Consider the following 7915-nt stretch of genomic DNA (forward strand, 5'->3'; position numbering starts at 1 on the left):
ATTCTCACCCAGGTTTAGTCTTCCTTCTCCACATCTTTTTGTTTTGTTTTGTATTTAAATTCAATTAGCCAACATATAGTACATCATTAGTTTTAGATGTAGTGCTGGATGATTCATCAGTTGCGTATAACCCCCAGCCTTTTGCACATCTTTAATTTGATATCTAAATTTTCAAAATACACTTTATCGCGTACAGAGGAAAAACTGCGCAGCTAATGTTTTCCAAAGTTCCTTGGTGAGGAATGATTGACAGGGAATATGGAACCACTGCGTGTGTTATTTATAGTTTGCAACATGCAGAATTTTACTTAAAGATAGCTACTTCTCATACTTTGGGCCCGGGTATTCTCTCAGTCTTTTCCATGCTCTTTATTTATTAGGACCTGAATAACATGACCTCATTAATATTGGTAAGAACATTTGCAACTATGAATTTAGTGCTGAGTGAGCCAGTCAGGCCAATGGTGCCACCTTTCCAGAATGCTGTCTTTCCTAACAACAGTCAGTAAGGGGAGGTAGGAAAGTGTGTTCCCTGCTGCATTTGATCACTCATTTGGCATTTGTCATAACCTGCCTTGAATCATTGGATAACTGTTTGTGGGTGGGATGCTTTAGGCCCCAGCTGGACTGAGGTATAATGACAAAGGAACAGAAACTGGAACCAGAAGACTGGGGTAAAATACTCAATTCTGCCATTATGATGTGATCAGGGACAGATTCCTCAAACTTTCTGAGCTTCTGTAGACTGTCAAACAGGACTAAAACCCACCTCACTGGGACGCTGTGAGGAGAATTTAGGCAAGAAGAGTAAAAGTGCTTTCAGTGAACTCTATCACTGTTCTTTTAAACAGGAGCTAATTCTTACACTTCTTTGCACCCTTGTTGAACATTACATGTGGGAGGTCTTAACAAGCATGTGTTAACTGAGTGATATATTTGTTTATAATCAATAAGAATAAAGAATTGTAAATGTTGTTGCTTGGGGAATCAAAAATTTACAAATTAAATTCTCAATGCACACATATGAATATAGATTTCTTACCCTCAGCTTAATATGCACACATAAGATACAAGAAACAAGCCATATTCAGTTTTTTAAAAAGCAATCTGCAAAATTCCATCCCTTAGTAATCTGAAGATTTGTATGCAAAATTATCACCACTCATTCTTTTCCCACCAGGAAAGTTAAGTAATAGCACATGGTGTAACCTCTCTTTGGAGCATCTATTTTCTATCCTTAATCACGTCTGCAGTTTTTCCAAGAACTGTTTCAAACATTTTCACACTTAAACTGTAAAGCTAAGAACAAGAAATACTATTCTTGTGAAGAGGAGGCCATAGTTGATTTTATGAATCTGGATAATTAATTAGTCCACCTAGCAAACCAGTGTTGAAGTCCCACTATGAGCCAGGTACTCAGGAATAGGATACAAAAACAAGGTGACAGAGGGGGTGCTAGCCAAGATGGATCAGCCTCCACTGATCACATCTAAGAACTCCAGACAGGATACCACAACAGCAGCAACTGACAGAAGACTCTGAAAAGCAAATAATAGCAGACAGATGGGGGAGGCAAGTCAAAGAAGTCAGTATGGTGGCATACTTCCTGGGTTTTTTTTTTTTTCTATTTCCCAGTTTCAACCCTTTGGTGGTCCAAGTTGCAGAGCTCTACGGTGGCTCTACACCTGTCATGGCTTCTCCCTCCTGTATACCCTGAGAGGAAGAAGAGGGAGCACCATCTGTGAGAGGTTTTAATGGGCTAGGCCTAGAAGTGAGGCACATGACTTCTGCCTACATTCCATTGGTTAAGACTCAGTCACATGGTCACTCCTAACTGCAAAGGAGGCTGGGAAATGTAGTCTAGCTATCTGCCAAGAGGGGTGTAAAATATAGATACTAATCAGCACTAAAATAGTCTGTGTCATAACTGCCTTAGTACACAAAGGGGTGTGCAGGGAGCGTTGTGAACATAGCAGGGACTTCCAATCAGAATGGGGAGACACAGACCAGAGAAAGCTTTCTGAAGGACAGGACGTGAGTTTTGCAAGGTAATCAGGAAGGTGAAAGGAGCATAGGAGGGGACCAAAGCATGTGCAAAGATGCAGAGACAAGGAACATGCTGATGAATTTGAGAGACCCCAAGTGATTCCCCCTTTGTTGGGCAATAGCTGAATGCCAAGAGATCCAGGAGATGACCCTTGAGAGGGAGGCGGGAGCCAGGATTTGAGCCAGAAATCACTGTTATATTTTAAGCAAAGGTGTAATAGAAACTGGTTTCCAAGGGCCTGGTAATTGTGTAGAGGGTAGCTGGAAGCAGTATAGGAGTTAGGAGACTTTTGTAATGGTCCAGGCAAGAAGCAATTTGGGCTTGAAGTAAGCAATGGGGTACTGTGAGGGGATCAGATATGAGATCTGAGATGTTCATGAGTCAAAACTCTAAGACTTAGTAACTGATCAAACATGGTATTTGATATTATGGAAGGAGTCAAGGAAAATTCCTTGTTTCATTCATTTAACAAATATTTATTACACATCTACTATCTGTGTTCCTCTAGATGCTGGAGATACAACAATGAATAAACAAGCAAAGTTCCTGTCCTCCAAGAGTTTACATTCTGGTGGAAAATTTTAAAACACTAACAAGTAAATATAAATTTATAATGTGATTATATTTAGCAAATAACCTGTTGTGTTTGAGATATTCTTATGGGACATCTGTATGGGGGTTGCTTAATTGCAAGTTATTTCTATTAGTCTGTTGCTCAGGAGAGAAACCCTGGGCATGGATGTGGATTTGGGAGTCATCAGCATATGGCTGGATGCAAGTGACAAGAAAACCAATACAAACTAGTGCATGGAGAAAAGGGAATCCATGGCTGAAGACACCAAAAAGCCCGGGGGTTGTTTCTTCAGCTTCAGGCATCGTTAGATACAGGGTTCTAAATGACAGTGCAGGATTTCTGTCTCTCTTTTAATTAATTTCTTGGACTCTTTTGGGCATGATGGCCTCTGGCAACCCCAAAGTCCCCATTTCACATCTAGTCATTCAACAACTCCGCAGAGATTTGTTTTCATTTTTGTTTTCTGATGGCTCCAGCAGAAAAGTCTCTGTAAAGACTATGATTGATTCATTGGGGATTACATGTCCATTCTTGAACCAAGCCCTGTAACCTGGAGTTGGAACATTCTGATTGACCATGCCTGGATCATGAACCCAAACCTGTGGCAATGGGTGGGACACATTCAGCTTCATACAACCCACAAGTGTGTTCCTCCCGGAAAGAGAAATTCTGGCACTAGCAGGTAGGGAAAGAGCTGTTGAGCAGGCAAAGACCAGAATGTTCTCTATAGGTGGAAACTGAGGGTTGGGTATTAGCGAGGTCACCCTGTGAGGACATATAGAATGAGAACCTAGAACTGTTGTCAAAATCCTGGGGAGCATGACACTTAGGAGCTGAACAGAAAAAACAGATGATCCTGCAAAAGAGATGCAGAAGAGGCCAGAGCTGTAGGAAGAGATCCCGAAGCCGGTGATGGCCCAGAAACCAGCTGAGTGAGCGTCCAAAAGAACTGAGTCAACAGCCAATGAAAAGGAAAACAGGAGATGGGACCTGATATCCTGACCATAAAAGCCCATGAGGTAAAGTAGGCAGCACTCCTCGGAGAATAGAAGGTGCTACGAAGGAGAAGTACACCAGGTTGTCGGGGAGGAAGATCTGGGAATTTCACTAAAGCAAACGGCTCTATGTGTCACAGCTTCTTGAACTGAGAGGCATAGCTAGAGGATCAGGAAAACCACGGGATGAACATGAAGTGTCTCTCCTGACCCTCAATTCTATGCAAAAAAATTATGCGTGGGTCACATTACTTCTATAATACAACAAAGATAGCTATATTATGGTGCAGGATGCAAAAATCTGCGGAATTTTTAAGCTGAAATATTATGCTTTATTCTTTTTAAAGATTTTATTTATTTGACAGAGAGAGAGACAGCCAGCAAGAGAGGGAACACAAGCAAGGGGAGTGGGAGAGGAAGCAGCAGGCTCCCAGATGAGCAGGGAGCCCGATGCGGGGCTCGATCCCAGGACCCTGGGATCACACCCTGAGCCAAAGGGAGACGCTTAACGACTGAGCCACCCAGGAGCCCCTAAAATATTAAACTTCAAAGAGATTTGTACTTGCAACAGGATCCCTTCAGACTATACTCCCAGAGTTCCTTGCAGTGAACATCCCTTCCTCTCTGATTAGGAGGGTCTGTGGGTAGAACAGAATGGGAAGCATGACAATTTGTCATCTGCACATTTGCCTGGTGCTCCGTAAATAGGACGTTTCAGGATAGACCCACTTTCAAATAATGATAATAATGACTGTAACAGGCACTGTTCTATGGGCTTGACCTTGGTTATGCCTCACAATAACCCCATGAGTATTATTATAATCACTCCTTTTTTAAAGATGAGGAAGCTGATGCACAGAGAGGTTGAATAACTTACCCAAAGTCACACAGCTCCAGATTTAAACCCGGAGATTCTGGCTCTGGCTTTTGGGCCAGTGTCCCTAAGCATGGCACATACTGCAGCGTTCAGCCCCGTGGTTTCCACATTGTGCACATGTCACGCCAGACGTTCTGATACTGCCTCAGAAAAACTTAGTCCTTGTAAGACAGTCTATGAATGTTTAGAAGAGGCAGGGCTGGGGAAGCTGTGTCCCACCCCTGCCCTATCCATCCCACTGACTGACAATACGACAGACATGCCGCAGAGGCACAGAAGCCCTACAGCCCTACTCCCCAGGCACCTTTGCACTAGTAACCTTGGAACCATGGGAATTTGTTGGTCCACTAGGCGACGTTTATCTGAGCCCCACGACTACCTTTTTGTTTGTACTTGCACTTTTAATCTTTATTGGTTTTAATGCATTCCCCAAATGAAAGAATAATTTTGGAGGTGCTTTATACAATAGCTGTTTTCATTAAAACATTATCATTTAAACTTTTCATAACCTGAGTATGAAGAGAAAAATCTGCAATCACCTGGTACTAATCTGTTTTCCTTGAATGTATATGCATAAATTACTTTTTATGTTATTTCTGAATGTACACAAAGATAGTTCGAGCAGTATATGAACCCCCATAGCTCTGTCATCCAGCAACAACCATTTATTCATGGCCAATCTCACCCATTTCCTAAGTAAAAACCAACTATCATGTCATTTCATCCATAAATATTTCTAGGCATATCTCTAAAAGATAAGAATGATTATTTTTAAACATAACTATAATACCAGTCCACATTCGTATTTCCATAAATTATTTTTAAAATCCCGCTCTTTCTAGAGTTCCATACCCCTTAATTATTTTTTTAAAGATTTTATTTATTTATTTGACAGAGATAGAGACAGCCAGTGAGAGAGGGAACACAAGCAGGGGGAGTGGGAGAGGAAGAAGCAGGCTCATAGCAGAAGAGCCTGATGTGGGGCTTGATCCCATAACGCCGGGATCACGCCCTGAGCCGAAGGCAGACGCTTAACTGCTGTGCCACCCAGGCGCCCCATACCCCTTAATTATTAACTTGATTGCTTTTGCTACTGTTGATATTAAATTTTTTATTTTGAAAAACAAACCCCAAAATGTAAAGAAAATAGTAGGATGAACCCCCTGCACCCATCACTTAGCATCAATAATTATCTATATTTGGTCAGTCTTGCTTCATCTACTTTCCCCTTTTTATATCCTCCTTTCACTGGCTGTTTATAAAGCAATCCCCCAGACAACATTTCCTGTCATTGGGCATGCATCCTTAGCTTGGCTGGTGGCAAGAAAATGTAGAGGTGTTCTCTGGTAGGAAGTTACGTATTTATTTTATTCTTAAATTGCTGGAAAAGGATTAGATTCAAGGCAACATTTTCAGTGGATCAGATAAACTGTCACTTGGTGTTTTTGCTGTTTCTTTTTTCTTTTTGAGTAATGTTTAAAATAAAACCAAACTCTAAACAAATGGCACTAATAGTCTATGACATGAATACCTAACAGAATATTTCTGTCATATACCATCTGTCAACTGTGCCCAGATCTTTAAAGGTACACATTTTTCCAAGATTAAGTAAATAAAAACTGAAACCAAAAATTTTAAGCCTAATTATAATTTTGAAAAAGAAAGAACAAATGGAAAGAGACACCATCAGCTGGTTTCGACTGGAAATGGGGCCTGAATGACGACACTCCCATTGGTAAAACCCCTGGCTTCCTCTCACACTCCTAGGCTTTAATATCCACTATTTTCCAAATAACTCTTAGAAGCCCTTTGAGAAGAGTGCATTTCCTTGCCTAGGAGGCAGAATAAGTAGTTTAGGCTTTGGAGTCTCAGAAGGTAGTGACGCAGGTCATGATTTGTTGAGATTTACCAAGATGACCTTGTTTTGTCTTGTGGAGACTTACCACGAAATCCACAGTAACACCCAAGGTAACTGTGAAATCACAGCGTGTCACCATATTGCTCATTCTGCAGTTGCCCCTCACAAGCAAATGACAAATGACAGCCATACTGGCTTATACACCATTAAAAACCCAGGGGGGGTAAAGAAAACTTGTCATGGGGTAGGTCAAGCACCAGCAAGAAAAGAGCTGTCAAGCATTTTTAGTGCCAACAACAGAAAATCTGGGCAAACGAAAAGTAACTGGTTAGGATTATAAACTGGTTTGATACTTTTGCAAAAGGTTTGGCAGTACCTATTAAAACTAAACATGCATATACCCTATAATCCAGCAATTCCACTTTATGGCGCTAGAGGTCAGAATGGTGCTTACCCTAGGGTAGTGGCTAAGGGGGGCAGGAGTGAGACTTGTTGGGGAAATGTTCTACATCTTGATCTGATGAAGTCACATGGGTGTAGGCGTAGGTAAACATTCATTAAACTGTACATTCCCTATTTGTGCACTGTCCCGTGAGCACACCTCAAAAAAAAAAAAAAAAGAAAAGAAAAGAAAAGTAATTCATAAAAATTCCAAATAAAGAGGCTTTTGCAAAGTGCTGGTAATTTAAGAGGACCTTTGTGTCTGGATTAAGACAAAATGCTGTGTTCACCAGGAACTCATTATAGTTTCCCAGGTAGAGAACCTCCAATCAAAACGTGGAGGTTAGGGTGTAGTCTCTACTTTCCCCTAAGACAGTAGGTCTCACTCGTGCCTTTCTCCACGAACCTGGGTCCCACTGAGACAAAGACCCACCTGTCCTAGAAGGGCATTGCTGTATTTACGGGCACTGATAGACGCTTTACCTCTGGCACCCTTTGACCATTCAAATGGCTTTTCTTTGACGAAATGATTCCAATGGTTGATGATCGGGTTGCTTTAGAATCGTCCTTTCTTGCCAAAGCCAAATTTGTCATATCATATGCCAAGTTAATTTCTAAAATTAAGTTAAGGGGCCGGCTCTGCTGGTATTGCTTAATGCTTGCTCATAATTATATCGTAGCCTCTGCCATTTCACAATGCGTTTGAGCGCCCTTTGATTATTCATTGTGTGTTCAGTTACTCAGGTGCACACATTCAGCAGTAAGGCACTAAGAAACCAGCAGAGCTAAGCTTCTGTGCTGATCCGCCACCGGCGGAGCCGCGTAATTCTCCCAGGGCTTGGGCCTGGTGAGCACCGCTTGCATCGAGTTCCCCTCTGTTCACAGATCTGAGAGAAATCTGAGTTTGTAACGGGAAGCAGATCTGTACCTCAGGTCTTACACCTGGGAAACTCTAATGGGCTTTGACTGAGCCCAGCATCAAGAGACAGGCCCTCTTAAACTGCCAGCCCCTTGAAAAGGAGGCAGACCTAATGGAAGGGCATCAGGCTGTCTGTCAGTAGATGTGGTTTCCAGTTTATAATGAGAAAATGGATGACCAAAAAAAAGTTTGAAGAGCACAAAA

This window comes from Ailuropoda melanoleuca, chromosome X, assembly GCF_002007445.2.
Source record: "Ailuropoda melanoleuca isolate Jingjing chromosome X, ASM200744v2, whole genome shotgun sequence".
Taxonomy (NCBI): domain Eukaryota; kingdom Metazoa; phylum Chordata; class Mammalia; order Carnivora; family Ursidae; genus Ailuropoda; species Ailuropoda melanoleuca.